Genomic DNA, 19,773 nt, shown 5'->3' with positions numbered 1-19,773 from the left:
ATCACGTGTTTAGACGTTACTAGAAACTGCTCTGCCGTCCTATGTTGCCAAGACGGACACGGCGGACGAAAAAAGCAGACGACGCACTGGGGAAACGAAAGTTGCTAAACTTCTTTGAAGTGATTGGCAAAGTCGGGAAGCAGGGAAGATAAGCAGACGAGCTTTTGTCCAAGTTCCACAGACCCGGTGTCTCGGCACTCCTAGCCCTAAGAATGAACGAACTGAATTCGCATACCACAATAGAATCGGAAAATACACTTCGAGGGTAGGCCCTCCAGCCGATGTTGTCCACTGATTTTCCCCCTTGACTCATTCTTACCCTCTCTCTGCTGACCGGTCACATTAGTCCGGCTAGTATTAAATCGCAGGGGGTGTCATTGGAATTGGGAGCAAATGGTAACTTAATCGGATTAACTGCGCTGTCATGTAAATCGGTCACAATGGGAGAGGCATTTACGGCAGGCGAAACTATTCCAGCAACTCTACTAGACACCCTACCGAAGCGTTGCGAAGAGTGGGCTGGTTGCCAGACCTAGCGCGCAAGCTTAGCGCCGCGCCGCTGAATCCCGCTGGGACAAGGCCACTTGACATTTCTCGCTTACCAGTCGGCCGAAGGGAGCCTACATGTAACGCCTGGCTTAGGATGGGGACACCATTTGTGATACCCCTTCATGTTGCGGGCAAAATTTAAGTGGTTCTATTTCTGCAGCTTTCGTAGAAACCATGCCATTTTGGCCCCCAACAACAATTTGCCAGTGGCCTGCTTTTGTGTAAGGAGCCTGCAGGTGCTTCAACTTTCGTGTACAATGGGGATGAGGTGTAGCAGAAAGAGGGGCTGATCACTGATCAGCTACCACTAGCTTATGATATCGCGTGGTGCTGTGCAGCTGTTGGAAATGGCACAATGCCCCTTTGCAAGCACCCCTAGCTGCAGCAACCTTTTGTTCCAAATTCGGGCGCCTCTAACAAAAGCGCTGTGGGACAGGGAGGTGAGATAGTTGTCAATGCTCCCCTCAGCCTTGCACTCAGATTTTCATTTTTTTTTCTTCTGAGAACAGAGTCAGCCAAACAACGCTCCCGAGCCCATCCCTGCAGTCCCCTTTGTGCTCCCGTTCTCCAGTCTTGGCTACCCTGTCTATACAATATCAGCAATCGCCGCCCACTCTGCCTGATAGCAGTTTTAGGTTGTTTTAAGCAACCTTGTATCGAAATGTCCCCACCCTAAGCAAGCGGTACATGTAGGCTCCCTCTAGGATGGATGCATGCATGGATGGACGGATGAACAGACGGATGAATGGGCGGACGGATGGATGTTCATGGCTGAACACTTTAAATTGGGCGGTGATTCAAGACACCTAGCCAAGACTTGTGAAATTTTACTCTTGTCTTGATTTTAGCCATCAATCAGATAACCTCCGCTTGGCTACTTGTATCCGCTTAAAATCTACTTTCCCTTCACTGTCCTTAAACCCCAATGCTTTGGATAAATCAGGTCCGTTGCTTTCCACTGTAGGGTGAAGCCGTTTACAGAAAAGTATCAAGTGTTCAGCCGTTTCCTCCTCCTCTCCGCACGCAACGCACAGCGTGTCTGTCTAGTGGTACCTGACCCTATATGTCTTAGTCCGCAAAACTCTCGTCATCGCATTAAGCAACGAAGAGCTTTCCCTAAAATTATTGTAGATATTTCCTTGGACAATTTCCTGCTTAAAGACCCTCCATGTTCCCAGAGCCGATTTTGTAAGCATCCCTGTTTTCCACAGAGCTCTCTCTGTTTGTTTAACCTTTTTAATAACCGATAATTACTAATTTGCCCCCCTACTGCTATCCCGATATCTGCTTGCCAGTTTTCTAGTTCGCTTTCTTCATTTCATGTCAACACTCCTTATGTACATGTATCTGAAAACTTTCCTAGACCACAAGCAGCGCCATTTGCCTCATGGAATTTGAACTACTGTTGCGATTTACAGCCACCTTCACTATATCAGGTATAATTCCTCATTTTATGCGTTAATATATGGTTAACAACTACGTATCACAACACGACGAATCGTTTCACATAATCCGATACCCTCTGTTACCGATGGTTAGGCTGCAGTGGTGCAAATCCTCCACATCTGACGGTGCGAATCCCACACATTTTAGAGTTCATCTCAATTAGTAATTTTTACCGTCATGAACATGTCAAATCATTTCAAACCAGTTCGAGCATTCTGCATCAAGCGGGTGGCCCCTAAATTTTGCTCAAATAGAGATCCTTAAAGAGAGGTAAATGAAGTACAGGTATCAACTGAGGTGCAACTCGCCCACTCTTGCTATGTCCTACAGTGTAGTAACTCTTTTATCAATTTTACCTTCATTGCAGACAGACGGGTCCCTGGCAAACGGAACAAGTAACTAAAAACTATCATAAAAACGTAACTTACAAATATTCATAAAGGTAAAGACAACATGGTCAAGAGAAGAAAATCAGCGAAAGACGCACGACCTGGACAAGTCAGACAGACTGTCGCCGGAAAACATGGGGACGAGTCCAGAGAAAGCATGACAGGAAGTGTGTGTGTGGGGGGGGGGGGGGGGAGGAAGGAACGCGGAAGACGTATTACTGAGAAGTGCTGGCAAGAGAAGCAGGAAAGCAGAAAACAAGCTAAAGCTAAATTGAACAAAGAAGAGAGAAAAAAATTCATTCAGGGGAAAGGGATGGGTCGGGGCGGAAGTGCAGGGTGAAAGAAACAATTAAGCGAAGGTGTGAGGAGCTGCTGAATACTCTTACCACGTGAAAGACCTGCTTAAAGATTACGCCAGTGCCGGAATATTCCTGAGAGATTCGCAGTTTTCTCTGCATATGTTAATTCGTGCTGGTTGTAAGATTTTAAACTCATTAGGAAGGCTTCATTGTGTTTCCTGTCCTTTGGAGATTTCAAACCTAATTGAAGGAACAACAGTTTAAGTTCATCAAAGTTGTGACCGCGTTGATTATAATGTTCCTCCATTGCCCTCTGTAGCTTCACTGCTGTGTCAGCTCGATGACCAGTTAGTCTGGCGTTCATTGATTGCTCGGTTTTTCTGATATATTGCTCCTGACAGTAGAACCATTCAACCATGCAGATATCAGACGACGCGCAGTTAAAGCTATTCTTTATGCCGAAGCAGAAGTCGCTTGTCGGGCTCCTAAATGTATTTTCGCCATGTAAATGCTTGCATGTCTTGCTTCTTGGTCGAGAGTATGCAGCAACTGTCGGAGGGGGTTCCTTATCAAGCCAGAGTTTACTATGTCTTTCAGGCTTGTGGTGCGTCGGAAATTATTTTTGGTGAGACGATCATTGCCAGTCATAATAGGTTTGCATTTCCACAGAATGTTGTTTATGTTAAGAAGGGCGTTCGAACAGTTTGTTATAACTGCAGGAGGCCGCTCACTGTTAGCTTTTGGAGCTCTTAGGTTTCAAAACCAGTGTGGAATGAATGTTAACTGCTTTCTTGAATTGGTTGAATGCTACCTGTGCTCTTTGTACGTGGAATTTGAAGGCGAATTGTTTCTGCAAAAAGGAGGCATAAGTATTGGATCTTGTTTGGCACCTGTGCTGTCCGACATTTTTTTGGCACAGGGCAATCGGAAGATATCGAGCATACTAAATACGCACAATATTTTAGCTTGCTTTAGGTACGTTGATGATTACCTGCTCTGCCTTTCCAACAGCCTAACCGACTCCATAAACGTGGGAGGTATTGTTAATGAATGGAAGAGTGTTTTTCCTGGCCTTGAGTGCACATCTGAAATCCCACAGGGCAGCCAGATTAGATTCCTAGACCTGCTGGTGACTTGCAGCGACAACCACACTTGCTGGGCTTATACGCCCAAGGCAGAAAAACAACTGTTGCGATTTGATTCTGGTCATTCTAAAATTGTTAAACGAGCTTAGCAACTTCTTGCCTAAACCTAGCTATAAAAAAATCATGCCCCCACTCGATTAGTCACAGCATTGTTGAACAGGTTTCCCGATTGAGGGCTTGTGGCTATCCTGAGCAGTTACTTGGCGGCATTGCAGAATGCTTACTAAGAGAAGTTACTGGGTCCGATAAGAATAAAAAACCGAGCTATGAAGGACGCCCCGTTGTGATGCCATACATTCACAACATCTCCCACAGAATAAGGAAGACAGCGAACAAATACGGAGTTGAGGTGGTTTTTTCAGCTCCCAATAAGCTCATTGGAATGTGCAAAAAGGTCAACGAGAATAAAGACCACAAAAAGAAATATGGGTGCAACGTCAAACACGACATCACCTATCGAGAGTGTGAAGAAAACGTCATTTACAGCATTCCACTTGGCTGTCAACGAACCTACGTAGGGCAAACGGGTAGATGCCTGAACAAGAGGCTCAGAGAGCACGAAAGATTATGCGAGCAGGTAGCGAAATCAGGAAACCTGGCACCACATTGCGTACACTGCAAATGCACCCCGATGCTAAACAACACCAAGGTAATAGGTCGGGCCAGAAACAGACGAGAACGCGAAATTATCGAAGCTTTCGCTATGCACGTTGCTCCAGATAACAAATGCATCAGCTCCCCTTCGGTGATGCTAGGGAGAACCGAATTAAACTACCTCAGGAATAGCAATCTTCGGCTGTTGTAAAGGCACGTGTTGATATTTTATTATTATATATTTTTCATTCATATCGCTCTTGTAAGTGTCGTGTGCTCTTCCCTCTTCTGTGTATGACTTGACGTTAATATGTGTATATAGGCATGCTCCTTCAGATAATAAACAGTTGTTAGAAAGCGCTTGTCTTGTGTGTTCGTCCCTTTCCGTACATTGGTAGCGCTCACCAATACCTTCAAGGATGCATTTCCAACTAGCCCCAGTTGTAGCTCTTTTCCACTGTTATTCTTCTGGCTATCACTCCATTCCTTATGAGTCACGTTTTGTCAGCTGCTCTTGATTCACGCCTCCTGACCTATTTTCTCTAAGTTGTCCAAGCTACCCAAGCCATTGCCCTTTCCGTGCTCATATTCTGCACTGGCATGTCCGCCATGTTCAATTACAATGTCAGCAGCGACCACACTTTCCTCCATTTCTAGCCACCTTTCCCTGAGTATTCGGTTCAACCCAGTCTCCCTATTCCGGCTGCCATTCCAGGGCATCCACACACGACTCTAGTGTGGGGTTTTCACTGTCTATCCTGATAAGCAGAGCACACAACACCTGCGCACGAAAAGTTCGCAGTGTAGCACCACGTGAGTATAGGTGCCAGAAAAATCATTAGCATATGTACAGGCTCAGACACCGCGTGAAGACACGTGGTCAAATAAAGTTTGATAAGTTCGTTCTTGCGGAATAAGGACGAAACACATACGACGCAAGAATGTAGTTTTCAAATTATGAACAAACGAAATTAATAATAGATAAACTTTGTCACGTTCAAACGCTGAACCTCGCCTGAAAAACGATTATTATTACTGGGGCATGCAATTTTCCGTTGTAACTCCACAGCAGGAAAGCGCAATTCAAGAGCTAGGTCGAAGCCTGACACTGGCGGATATAGCAGGGGCTGTTCATGGTACCCATTCTAGCTTATCACGAACCCCATGAAGTAACAGCCTTCGCAGCTGCAGCGCCTTGTAGTCAAGGAGGGATGAGATCACCCAAAACAGCTCAATTCCCAGGAAAGCCCAGCAGCCTGGATGACTTGAGACGTCTTGAAGGTTTACTCCAGAAGCAAGATAAGGGAAGGGATTTCTAGGGCATCTACAGTAGACTACAATAGGGCGTCTGCTATAGGAGGGCCACGCCCGACTAGTTGCGGTCACTGCCTGCATCTCCACGACCAGTGGCGCCAACCAATAACGTGGATTCGTTTTGTGCACGTGCTTATATGAATCTTCCTTTTCAAAACCGTCGCGCACCGGTCAGAAACGGCAGTCTCGAGCTCAGTCGCTGGTGCTTGTGTGGTAGTGTGCATTGCAGCCGTTAAAAGCATGGGATCGAGATCGCGTTTTATCTTGTTAATTATGGCTGCTGGCGGAGAGATTTTTACTAGCACTGCGACGACCAGCGACGAATTTCCCGACGTTGTTGTCGACATGAATTCCCAGACGGAATACACCCGCGGCAAGTTCGTCTGCAACTTATCCCCCTTATGACAGCGGGCACGGTACTTTCTATACCGCAGAACGTGCAGGTACCCTTTTAGCATAGCCTGATTATAACTGCAACCCTTGAAAGAAACCAGAATATTAATTGCTGCTGTCGTTTCGTTCGTTGGTTAAAACACTAATAAGGATTGAGCGCTGATACGCTGTGCGAGAAGGTAAATGTACAACTTTGGCAAACGTAACCATGCCAAGGAAGTTAGCAGTGTAGCGCAGCAAGAATGGTGCCCAATAAGTTCTATATATAGGGAGTTTCCCCTAACACTTTGGACAATTTGTTAAAATAGGGTTTTTTTCATTTAGAAGACCGCTTTTGCGGCATAGCATTGTGAGCGTCGCAGTACGAAAGAATACAGCTAAGATGTGCGAAGTAGCAGTCTGGTTAACCAATACCAGATAATTTACTTCATACCAGATGTTGTACGGTTCAGTCATTATTGTGCGGCGTGAAGAGCCCATTCTTATCATTATCTATATCAGTTTTCAGAATGCAGAGCCCATCCTTACCATTATCTATATCAGTTTTCAGAATTTCGGAAACGCGGTAACCTTCTGCGCTCTGGCCGAGCAAATTTAAGTACACATCGCGCCAAAACACAAACGTTTTCGAGAAGATTGCGGGCAAAGTGACCTCTTCGGTGCACATAACTCGTCCAAATAGCCCAAATGTGTTGAGCCACAGCGCCGACGGTAACGGCATTTTCGATATTCTAAGAACCGGTACGGATATTTGTTATGAAGGGCTACACTACTATCAATAACTGAAGAGCTTTGCGATAATAGATAAAAAGTTAACCATTAAATATTAGTTTACCAGATTGCTAGTGAGCACTTCTTTGCTGTATTAGGGCGTAGTAGACCGCTCACAGTGTTATGCCTATAAAAGCGGTCTTCTAACTCAAAAAGCATATTTTTAAAACTGTGTAAAGACTGAGGTCAAACACCCTGGCTGTGTAACCGTTAGGCTGATCTTTCGAGACCTTGAAGACTTTAGTGGTACAGTAATATCTCCACTCTACAGCTGAGAATCAAATCCCGTTGTTTGATTACTTTTGGGAAAGACTGCTCTTGTAGAGTTCCGAATACGGTTGCTTTTCCGTTAGGAGTCCTGACTACGGGTGTCTGATCTCAAAGAATTTAGTTAGTTTGACACTTAAGTCAAACGATCATAAAACAGTTGGACAATGCATCTTTATGCACAGGAGCGTTTTGTTCTAAGAGATCGGCTCGCCTCAACCGCGCCAAGAGAGAGAGGGTGTAAAAGGGCACCGGAATAATTTTGACCACGTGGGACCCGTATGGGTTAGGGAAATATTTCAGCCTTATTCTGTACCTCCCTATTCTTGAAAACAAGGGGGCTAAGGATTCTCCCCAAAGAGTGTGAACATTTCCTTCACGAGAATGCCCCAAGTCGCTCTGAACAAGTGGCCAAACTATACATTATCCTGCCTGGGGTGTATATCTTGCGAAAAACAAAGTGAAGTGGCGGTGTCTTCGCCACTGGAGGACTCCTGTGAGGGAAGTACGCTGCTTCTTGCTCGAGTTTGGTGTCTCTATATAGCATATACAGGAACACTACACAACCCTGGAGCGGAGAGCCGCCTCTTGGGAGCTTTTGTGTGCGCGCGCAGGCGCCTGTACTCTCTACTGGCCCTTCTCCCACCTCGTTTGGGAAGATTGGTTATCCCAAACTAGGAATACTGCTCTGACATCTCGGTGGACACCTCAACTGCGCAATGATGGAAGGCAGGAGTGAAGGAAGGAAAAGATACAGAGGTGCTATATAAGAGTGCTCCAGAAGTTTATGCCACCTAATTAATGATTTAGTCCACGCGGAAATCGTTAAAGGGCACCGGCGTCGCACAACACACTTGCGTCTTTTCCGTTTCGCTTCGATCGATACGCGGCTGCCGCAGCCGGATTCGAACACGCGTACCCCTGCTAAGCAGCAGGGCGCTATAAACACACAGCCACCGCAGCGAGTTTCTCGTTTGGGAGGCGGACGGAGGGTTTTCCTAGCACTTTTCGCGTACGTATTTCACCGTGATCGAGAGTCAAGAGGGGGTGGAGTTGCCGTTCTATTAAAAAAAAACCATTGTCTGCATTTCTTTTACAACAGATTGACAATCTCCTCAGTGTGAACTTAAATGTCTTTTTTTTCGGCAGAGTATTTTATTTGCTGCATATAGAGCGCGGTGCAAGAATGCTGAGGTGTAACACTGCGCGCGCTGGAGCGTCCCGTTTATGTTCCGCCGTGGCGGAGCGCTCCTTGCAGTTCGGCTGCAAACCGACAGATGGCGCCAATGTCAGTGCAAAGCAGCGGAGCTGATTTATCCAAGGCATTATGGTTTAAGGACAGTGAAGGGAAAGTAGATTTTAAGCGGGTAGAAGTAACCAAGCGAAGGTATAATGATTGGTGTCTAAAATCAAGCGAACAGTAAATTTTCATGCTATGGCTAGGTGGCTTGAGCCACCGCCCGATTTAAAGGGTTCAGCCGTATCCATCAATACATCCATCCATCCATCCATCCATCCAGTTGAGCGGTTCTGGCGCCTTGAGATTCCGCTGCCCAAGCTCGATTTTCGCTTTGGTGGCGGGAATTGAATTGAAAACTGTAAGGAAATTCTTTGCTTGAAATTAAAATCAGTAGTGTGGCAGCCCTAAAATTTTGTTTGCAAGAATTTATCTTGTGTAAAGCAGTTTATGATATGGACTCGGCCGAGCAGCACTCGAAGCTAATTCACCTTTCGCTTCCTCGCTCAATTCATGTTTAATTCGCTCTAATCATATATCTAAGCATAATAAATATAAGTAGGGTCTCGTGCCAATTTCCGCTCACAAGGGAAGAAAATTATTGCACCGGAAAGTTTTTTGCTTCAAGCTTATCGTTCCTTCTTTACTCTACATGAAGACCGTTCAAACATTGTTGCGGGCTAATTTTCAAGATTAAGCGCAGTAGTAAAGCGTGGCTGTTTGCGACTTAGGTTTTAGGCAAAAACTTTCTCACGCCGGAAATGTATCAGACGGAATGAAAGGGTGCGTCGGATCATGGGCCATAACCCAACACGAAAGCTTGAGAAAACGGCATCTTTATTCCGTTGCGAATGATCATAGAACGGGCACAATTTTCAATAAGACCCTTTCCACTGGAGGCTAAAGGGTGAGGCGGTGTATTTGTTGAAGCACCATCAAGTGCCAGACATGATCGGAGTGGCAGAGTCCGAGTCAAGATGCTGTCGCTTAACCGCTGGCTCCAAGGCTGTTTCCGGATCTGCAAGCATCACAGCAGGCAAGGAAGCTTGGAGAGGCTGCATCGCACCGTTGTTGTTGACTTTCGGCCGACGTCGCTTGGATGCTTGTGCAGGAGGTTTCCTCTCCCGATGTGGCTTTCAATGTCTCTCTGGCCGCGTGAGATACTTGGGACAGGTCGGAAATAAGGTAGGAACTGCATCTCTGGAAAGCACAGGGCTCTTTCCCGCGTCAAGTAGCACTCTTCCATCGAGCTCCGCGTAATATGCGCGGGATATCGCGTCCCCTGCAAAGTGCTTGGCGCAGACATGGTCAGTGGGCATTAAGGTCCGCTCTGCCCTAGGAATCGCACGGCGCCACTTCTTCAAGCGAACATTGTCGGAAGGGGCTTTGAATGATGGCACACGCTGCGCACAAGTCCGGTAGCCCGAATTGCAGTTCGGCTCGAAGCACTTTCTTCCCATTGCGCAGCACTCACCAGCTGTGGGCTACTCTGCCGACGATAGCCAAACACAAGGTCTTGGTGCAAAATAAAATAAAAGAACGCGTTGAATACAGTTCAAAAGTGCATCCGCACAGTCAGAAATGTGTCAAAAACACGTGCGCAGTGCCGCTTAGTGTGGGTCCGCCTTTCGCAGCGCCCTCTAAGTTGGCGACCGCTTTACATGGCAACCCCCCCCCCCCCCGAACATATTGTGGCCGCGAGCGGGCGGCGCTATCGCGCGCGGCGGGGAGAGAGTGGCAAGACATCAGTATGTTATTCTTACACCGTGTCCTTGACTCATTCCCACCCTCTCTCCGCTCACCGGTCACATTAGAATGGCTAGGGTTAAATCACAGGGGGTGGCAATAGAATAAGGAATAAATACGACTTAATCGGATTAATGATGGCGTCATAGAAATCGGTCACAATGAGAGAAATTGACCGCAGCCAGGAGTATTCTGGCCACCCTACCGAAACGTTGGGAAGAGTGGGCTGGTCGCCAGACCTAGCGGGCACACCTTGGCGGCAAACCGCTGAATCCCGCTGGGACAGGGCCACTTGAAATTTCTCGCTTACTGGTACGCTGTAGGGAGCGTTTATGTACCGCCTTGCTTAGAGTGGGGACATCCTTTGATGTGCCCCTTGATGATGCGCCCTAAACTTCAGTGTTGCCACTTTTGCTGCTTTCGTAAAAACCGTGCCATCTTGGTACCCCCCTCAGATAGCACGGTGAGCTGCTTTTGTATGGGGAGCCTACAGGTACTTCCACTTTTGCGTGCCCTGGGGATATGGCGCAGGAGAAAGAGGGGCTGATCGCTGGTCAGCTGCCAGCAGCTTTTGACATCGCGCTGTGCTGTGCTACTCTTATATAAGGCGCAATGCCGACTTGCAAGCTCCCGTAGCTGCAGCATCCTTTTCTTCCAAATTCCCTCCCCTCTAACAAAAGCGTGGGGGGGGGATGGAGGGGGGCGGACAGGGGAGATATGGCAACAACGCCTAAAGAACTTAAGGCCTGCAGGCTTTTCTTTCCTTCCAAGAGCTATGCCACGCAAAAGAGGCCTACAAACAAGTTCCGTGCGGCACGTTTCGAAGCCATGCGCGATGTGGGGGTGTTGCAGATGAGGCCAGGAAGGTAAACATTGGCGAACCTTACCTAATCCGAGAAGTCGGAGTGTGGTACTGCAGCGACGACAATGCGATCGGTTCGCCAAACACGTGACACTCTTTTGATTGCCTACGGGAAAGCGAAGTTGTGGCACGTGGCGACATGCTTCCGAACGCACTTTTTTTCTGTACGCTGACCGTGCATGCATAGTCTGCACCTTGTGCTGCGCTTGCGGTTGTTTGTCTGCTGAGGTGATGTCTACTGCATTAATTGGAGCGAAATGTGGATTACCCTCCTGCCAGGATATGCCTAAAAAGTGCTACGTGCCCAATTGAAGATTAATTGCAAATCGGGGCCCAAAAACCACGTTTTGAAGTCTCCCCGGGTTGAAGAAGAGAACGCCTGGAGCAGGCCTACACCACGAGCAAATTTCGTGGTTTCACCGCAAAGGTAAGGTGTTTGAGACGTCTCCAAATAATACTATGTTCTGAAAATTAGGATAGACAGCGCTGCATTGTAGAAAAATGTCGGTAAACCAGAATGATTTTGTTTTCAGTTGTAAGCAGCGAATCCAGCATTTCCAGGGAGAGCTCTCTTGCTATGTTACCGCCGCTTTTTAAACAAAATTGAACTTCCCTCTAGGTTTGCGAACTTCACTCGTTCGAGAAGGCCACTACATCGACGAGCTTGCAGAGAGCACCACAACTGCGCCGCTTTCACAAAGCCACAATCCCAACAAAGCTTCCAGAATGCCCGTCTGATCTTTCTAAGCCATGCGTCTCAAGGGATGTCCTCGAATTCTAGCGAACGCGTCTTGAGGCTGCTGCTTTCAAAAAAGCGCTTGAAGAGTCTGCCGAAATATTTTACAAAGAGCAGGAAGTAGATAAGATTATAAACTTGACAGAATATGTAACCAGCAAGATACATTATAGCATATTATCTAAGCAAATGAACGTTAATTTAGTGCACTTATTGAAGACCAAGCTCCCGGCACCAAAAATGCAGTTGCAGGAAAAGCTGATTTTATCATGACAGTTTACTTTGTAAAGACCCCGATAATGAAAATGGGGACAAATTTCTCCATTACATCTGTAGCGAAACAGCAAGAAATCAGCAGGGGAGCTACTTATGAGCATTGAGAACAGCTTTGTCGACCCCAATCGAAGTCTGAAATCCACAAACGAAGACATCTGCTTGCTATGTTGTAATTAGGTGGACGGCGGAAGTGTATATATTTGTCTTGAGAGCAAAATTATAATAAATACATGTGTCCCCCAAGAAAACTGCATACGCACCTTTAAGCGAATCGAGTGTGTTTCATTTCTCAGTATAGCTGCGCTCCATAAAATTGTAGGTATAGAAATAAGGAAGGGAAAGGTTTTAAAATAGAGTTAAATTTATTTAAAGGAATGTGCAAAGATAAACGTTTAATGATAAAGACGAGAACGCGACAGAGTTGCTGAGATTAGTTTTTATAAACAACCTTTACAAAGCTGGTTAATGGCTATTGCCTCTAAGTGTATGTCTCGTAAAGTGCCAGATCTTTATTATAGGGTTTAGTAGAAGAAAAAGTATGGATTGATTAATGGATGCTAATTTATGTTAGGTGGTCCCAGCCGCGATTCCACAAACTCCACCACCAGCAACGCGACTGCTGGCCTCTTTTCGTGAGGTCACGGGAGCAGTACTCAGGCCTTTTCAAATTCTCTAGAGGGTGTTGGATATGGGCGTGGGTGTTTAGACAATTCCCCCCTCAGCGCTGCACTCCGGTTTTACTTTTTTTTCTTCTGGAAACAGGGTCCTCTACAGAATGCTCCCAAGTCCATCTACCCAATCCCCTTTGTGCTCTTTTGTGGGCTTGTCCTCCAGCCTAGAGCCTGGTCCACAGAAAACGTCGCGGAGGGACTTTACTCCAGCCTCGGCTACACTGCCAATACATAGCAGGTGTTGGGGAACAAAATGGCGGCCAGAAATCGCCGCCCATTGTGTCTGACGCCCGTTTTAGGCTGTTTTAAGCAAGGGGGTACATGTAGGCTCCTGCGTTTGCCTTGGGTGGATGGTTGGATGAAGAGATTAACGTAGAAGCGTCCCCTTTGAAACGAGGTGATGGCAGTTGCCGCCATGCTCAGCTTTTTTTCCCTTTATTTTTATTTAACTCTGTTGTAAGTTAAAATTCGCCATTTTCTTTAAATACGTCGTCCTACACTTTTAAGCTTATGTCACCTTTCTGCTTTTAATCCACCAATCTTCCAATCGCTTTTTGCTAATTTCCACCGCAGATTTATTTGCATGACTATTGTTATCTACGAACCCTAGGGCCTCAGGAAGAGTGACTTTAGCAGCATCGACAGCGAGATGGATACCAACACATTTTAGATGAAGTGTCCGATTGTTACTACAGATTTACCGCACACAGCGAACGTGTCTTCTTCGTTAAATTTCTTTTTATATCTGCGCATTCTAATTAAGACATCCTGACCTAGCTGCTTCCTTCCTGATGTGCTATTTCTAGTATCAATATCACTCTCCGCCATGCTTCTTTCCCATTGAATTTGTCCAATATTTACCTTCCGCGTTTCTAACCTGTCGTTTAATGCTCTGTCTTTCTCCAGCCTCGTCGCTTTGCTGTGCGCTACTGTCTCTATCAATAACGTTCTGACTAAAATGGCTGCTCTATAGATTTGTGTAGAACTCTTCGGCTACAGTAACGATCCTATCCATATTTCTAATGACATTGCCCTCCTTGTCTCTTAACGTACACATCTGGATTTTACCTATGCCTAGATTCCAACGAAGTATACTCCCTTCCCTACTCTCATACAGGCGTACCCGTGCTTAGAGTGGAGTGCAGGTAGGCGGCGACTTCGATGTTGTCCTCATCGGTGACGTCCTGCAATACTGCGTCGAGCGTTGTCATGTGGCCTCCCTGACGTTTACGAGGTAAGGGTTCCACGGGGCTGGCTCCTTAACTGCGGTTTGTAGGCAAAGGGAACGTAGAGCAATATCGCGTCCGATGGTCTGCGCTCGATGACAACGTAGACGGAGTGCAATTACATGCAGTTCTTTTCCACTTTACCCCTACACGGTGCCATTAGGATGTCGACGGCAAGCGAGTGGTACCGCCGTCTAATTGGGTTTTATAGAGTCGGCGTAAGTTATCTGACAAGAATGGATTGCAAACGTTGTTAGTTCTAGTAAGTAGCATTAAGAAAATACACGAAATACATTTACGCCTGTCAACTCCCATCAAATACCACCGATATCAACCGTTCTTGATTTTACAAGACATCAAGGCGCTGACTAATAACGCATTACCTATTAAAGCAAAAAACTTTAATGGTCCCGTTCGGCGAAAAATCCGGCATCAGCGCGACTGGGAAGTTACGATCCATGAAATGGGTGTAGTGATGTAGAAAAATACGTTCTCTACAAACAAAATAAATGGCTGCGGCTTAGCTCAGCTAACCCTGGCTATGCATGCGAAAGCACGGATTACATGTGAGGTTACTTTGTAAGGTTCTTCGGGCCGAAGCACAGTCTGAGAGACAGGCGAACCACGTGGGTCGCTGCGGGTTCCGCGCTGCGAAAACTCACTTCCAGCGGCTCGCCAGTCTTCGCCACGGCTGCTAACAAGGCTCGTCGCTGTCTTCATTCGGCATTTTTCGCTCGCCGTCGAGCCAGGCTAAGCTACCGCCCTTCGTTGCATTCGGCTGGGCGTTTGGCGCGTTTACGCTCCATACATCGATTGCTAAATCCCTCGCACAGTTGGCAATGTCGTCCGGGTGATCGACTTGGCCCGACGTGTGCGAGTACCCACTCTCAAGGACGTCGACTCCGGCTGATTTGTTTCGTCCATAGCGAGACACTGGATAGGCAGCGCGCAGCCGCCGCGACGACGGCGGAGTGCGTGACTGCAGCTGCTGCGAGTGACGTGGTGCGTAACGCGGTTGACTACGCAGGTCCGCTCCTCCTCTTCAAGGTCTTTCGTGCAGACGCAGCGAAATCAGAGCCGCTGGGATAGTAAAGCTTTGGCTTTCAAAGGTTGTCAAACGGAAGTGAACCGGAGTCCCTTCGGTCGGGAGCCGGCCATTACTTCTTCACCAATCAGGATGTTTGTTCAGGAGAATAAACAGAGGATTTGTACAAGGACGTCGCACAGCAGTGTGCGCAAATGGCATTAAAGGAAAACATAGTTATAAGGGTCACTAATTAGCGCCACGAATTATGTGCGATTAAGTGTAATACAGCAGCATGTGATGTCGCGTGAAAGGCTACCGATATCTGCGTGATAATATGCCAAGGAATCCCCAAACGACCGCATGGGCACTTTAAAACTATCGCGCCTTATTTGCAAGGTGAACCTAAATAAGGAAGTTTATGGATGCAAAATTAACAGCCATACCAGCTATCAATGTGCACAAAAAAGGGTACATGGGAACACATGATATATCTGACCGGGATAACATCAACACCAGTTTTTAAGCTCGTGTCCGTCACAGCCAGAAGGAGCACACCGCACATAGAGCCGGTGCTTACTTGATTAGGAACCGCTAGCTAGCGCATTCAGCGCACAAAAAATCACTGGTCCAGCAAGAGGCTTTTGCTCAACAAATTCAACGTCTAAGTGAAACCCTTGCTTGCTTTCAACGCTGATTGTGTAATGGAGGCGTTGCATCGAAGTTTTAATCAATGACACATTAGAATCGGAGATTTAGGTGAAGCGGTGATATTATTGTTACTCTTCATTTTTCTTTACCCTGTTGATGACGAACATCGAAAAAAAAAATACACAGCCGTGTGCTGTACAATGAAAACTGGCCTGCCTTCGAAAAATAGGTTGTTTGAGGAAAGGAAACTGTGCAAGGATTGTCCAATGTCGGTGGACACCCCAACCGCACCGTAAGAGAAAGAAGGAAAGTGGTATTGAAAGAAGAAATAGGGAGCTGCCGTAGTGGAGACTTCCGGAATATTTGAGACCACTTGTGGATACTTAATAGCAGAGAACACGGGAGCCTTTTCTTTCCTATAACCTATTATTTCCATTATAATACAAGAACACGGCAAAACTGAAAACAAAAATTAGTCAGTGCACGCTAAAGATACCCAGCTGCTCGAAATTATTCCGGAGCCCACCACTATGGCACCTCTTCCTTCCTTCTTTCAGTTCCTCCTTTATCCGTTCCATTACTGCGCAGTATAGGTGTCCGTATAGATGTGAGATACTGCACCACTTCCCTTCCTCAACAACCAATTAATTTACGTTTTTGAAGAAAGGCAACGAGGAGTCACTGTCTCACATATCTGGGTGGACACCCGAACTGCGCTGCAAGGGAAGGGATAAAGGCGGAACTAAGAAAAGAAGAAAAACGGTGCCGTAGTGGAAGGCTTCGGAATAATTTCGACCATCTGGGGGTCTTTAACGTCCACTGACATCGCACAGCACAATGGCGCCTTTGCGGTTCGGCTCTATCGAAACGCTGCCTCAGGTGACTGGATTGACCGCGTCTACTCTCGTCATGTGATCACGTCAAGTGCCCTTATCACTGAAGGGCCGAAGCTTCGTGGACTTGGCGGACTGCAAAATTCTTCGTGACCGTCGCCTCATAATGCCCATTGTAAAAAAATCTTGTACGGCACTTAAGCTTCGTCTTGAAGAGTGGAACACGGCAGCATGTTGCAGCACTGCCAGGGAGTCCACGGAACGCCATCGCCCGTTCGGCGCGACGCCTTACCCGTAAGACAAATCTCTCTGCTATGTACGGTGAAACGGACGCGCGGAGCGTCAAACACGTAAAAGCGATGCCAAGCGCCTTGCCGAAACGCGCGGGACTCAAGTTGCCGTCTCAGTTCGTCGGCACATAGTTCTCGACAAACCCTGTTCCACGAACGCGAGCATAGCTTCCTCGCCGAACGAACGGGCAACAAGCCGCAAGCTTCGTGGTGAACGCGTTTTGGATGTGCGCTGCGTTGTTCGCTGCTTACCGTGTGATTCCTGCGTGCCCTCACGGCCCCACTGCGCCCAAACTAGAGATACGTCAGACGCGTCATTTCCTTTCCATAAAAATCAATTTTCATTTAATTTTCCTTTCCTTACGGCGCGGCTCATGTGTGGAGAGAGATATGTGATACAGGCCTCACTTCCTTTCCTTAATACCAATTTTTATTTCATTATCCTGCCCTCGGGGCGCGGTCCGGGTTGTCCACCGAAATATGTGACAGGCGTCCCTTGCTTTCCTTGCGCTGCGGTCGTGCGCTATTTGCTGGGGCAGCGGCGTACATTGCGAGGACGAGGAGGGATTTTTCACCACGGCCGTCGCCGACGACATCGCTTTTCTGCGACACGAGCTCCTTAATGCTGTGGCGTTAACATTGTGTCTGCCTCTGACATTCTCACATTAACTTTCAGTTGTTTAGACATGTGGATTGCTGCTTAATACCAGTTGAATTCAGGAGCAACAAAGATATAGCGAAAATCATCAACCGCTATGTGAGCGAAATAATCCTGAGCTTATCATATGAAGGTTCCATTTATTCATTGAAACCTGCATTATTGCAAATAGGTGAACTTGAACGTCTACAATGCATGTAGCGAAGCTAGGTGGTTCACTACCATTGAAAAGAAAATTTCTTTTCTTGCAAATTTTGCTGCCTAGCACAATATGCTAGATGCCATCTGCCCCTGCATGGCTTGTGATCATCCACCAAATATGGCTAGAAACTTAATTTCTTTAATCATGGAAAATTCAATGGTTTAGTGTCTGTATTCAGCTGGTTGGATTGTTACTCCGCTGAGGCTGGCAGTTAGGCGATTCTGCAAATTACAGTGAAGACAATTCACCTGTTTCACTCTTCATGCTTCAGAAATCAGTCAGAGCCAAGATAGGAGTGCGATGAGAAAAAAATGCGTATTTGATGCCGGACTTTCAGCCGAGTAAATGCAATGAACAAAGTGAAGAGAGAGGACCTAAAGATGCACACGGCACACGAAAGGAAATTTTTGTGAACATTCCGAGCGATGACTTCTCATGGACGTCCGGCGTGAGTGGGGCGGGTAGCTTTCGAGGTGATGACGAAGGTGTCCCATAATTATTTGAGCGTTTATTACGGGAAATGTCCAAATTATTCCACTAGTGAATAAAATTATTTATTAACCGGGTTGTGGTTCTACTCAGCTGAAGATGAAACCGTGCCGACTACCACGAAACAATGCCGACTACCATTCTGACTACCACGAGGGTACGAACACCATTCCGTCCGTAATAATGCTCTGGGTTTTGGCGCTGGCAGTCATCATCATCAATTTTTCTTGTTCTAAAATTCACTGCAACGCCTCCCGTGCATTAAAGAGCGCGAAATTAGCACTGAGTGCTGAAAATACTCTACAGGTAATAAAAGAGTTCAAGAAGAATTTCCTATACCACAGACAGCGGGATGAGCTGAACCGAAGAATTTCTCGGTGCAAGAGTAGCACAGCTTGCATCAGCAAACATACCATGACCATGCAAGGTATTCACTAAGGCAATCGTTGAAAATTTGAGGAATCTTATACTTGCGTTGACTATTGAAGGTGTCTGGTTTTCTTTACGGCGGGTGGCTGTGGCCCCTATATTCACCTTGAAACTGGTGATAAGGATACACGCTAATATAAGCAACCCCGATATTGCCCTGCGTATAGTAGGAGAAAACGTTTCATTTTTCTGAATCCACAGCAATTCCGTGGGATTTGCCTTTCTAGCGTTTAGACGATATATATGCAAAGCTGCTGAAAAATACAACTATAGCAACCTTATAGGTACGAAAAGGAAAGCGATAAAATCCAAGTCAGAATTGACGTCAGTCCAGGGCGACAGTGTCAATTCAGTACTACTCACCGCACGTTAAAAATTATGTATTCAGGACCGTAAACTCAGGAGAGTTAGCTGTAAAAGCTGATCGATAATAGCCGGCCAATTCGCGAATGGCTGATAACACTGCCTTGATAAGTAGCTTAGGGCACTATTAGCAAAGCAAAATCGAGTACCCAGACAGGCAAACTATAAAGGTGTGCCTTCAAAATATTTCAAAGATGTGTAAAGTTTCAAGAGCGTTAGCTCTTATTGCTCACATTTCTCGATTTCCTGGGGTCTGCTACCACCTGCCTTCGGCGTGAAATTTTGCAAGTGCAAGGAAATGAAGATGCCGGGTTTGAACTCGACTGTGGCAGCTCCATTTTTATGGAGGAAAAACGCTAAGGCGCCCGTATGCTTAGCAATGTCAGCGCACGTTAAAGAAAATAATAATATATTTGGTTTTGGCGGAAAGGAAAGGCCGCCGTATGTCTCATATATTGTTGGACACCTGAACCGCGCCGTAAGGGAAGGGATAAAGGAGGGAGTGAAAGAAGAAAGGAAGAAATAGGTGCCATAGTGGAGGGATCCTGAATAATTTCGACCACCTGGGGATCTTTAACGTGCACTGACATCGCACAGGACAAGGGCGCCTTCGCGTTTCGCCTGAATCGAAACGCGGCCGCGGCGGTCGGGTTCGAACCCGGGAACTCCGAAACAGTAGCCAAGCGCCCTAACCACTGAGCCACCGGGGCAGGTACGTTAAAGATCCCCAGGTGGTCCAAATTATTCCGGAGCCTTCCACTACGGCACCTCTTTCTTCCTTTATTCTGACTTCCTCCTTTATCCCTTTCCTTATGGTGCGGTTCAGGTGTCCAACGATATATGAGGCAGATACTGTGCCATTTGCTTTCCCCCCCAAAAAAAACAATTAAGCCAAGAAATTGAAGATGGTGGC

At 46.7% G+C, this 19,773-nt stretch overlaps 1 long non-coding RNA gene across 1 annotated transcript in view; it reads left to right on the top strand.

The window, feature by feature from the left end:
- Nucleotides 1-13,818: 13,818 nt before the first annotated feature.
- LOC144111104 (uncharacterized) overlaps nt 13,819-19,773 on the top strand; it is a 39,706-nt gene continuing 33,751 nt past the window's right edge. Inside the window, exon 1 of the long non-coding RNA XR_013309983.1 lies at nt 13,819-13,929. This is a non-coding gene — a long non-coding RNA (uncharacterized LOC144111104). The remainder of the gene's footprint in view (nt 13,930-19,773) is intronic.

The sequence above is a fragment of the Amblyomma americanum genome, chromosome 11, assembly GCF_052857255.1.
Source record: "Amblyomma americanum isolate KBUSLIRL-KWMA chromosome 11, ASM5285725v1, whole genome shotgun sequence".
In the NCBI taxonomy this organism is placed as follows: domain Eukaryota; kingdom Metazoa; phylum Arthropoda; class Arachnida; order Ixodida; family Ixodidae; genus Amblyomma; species Amblyomma americanum.
This window is presented reverse-complemented; position numbering and strand designations above follow the sequence as displayed.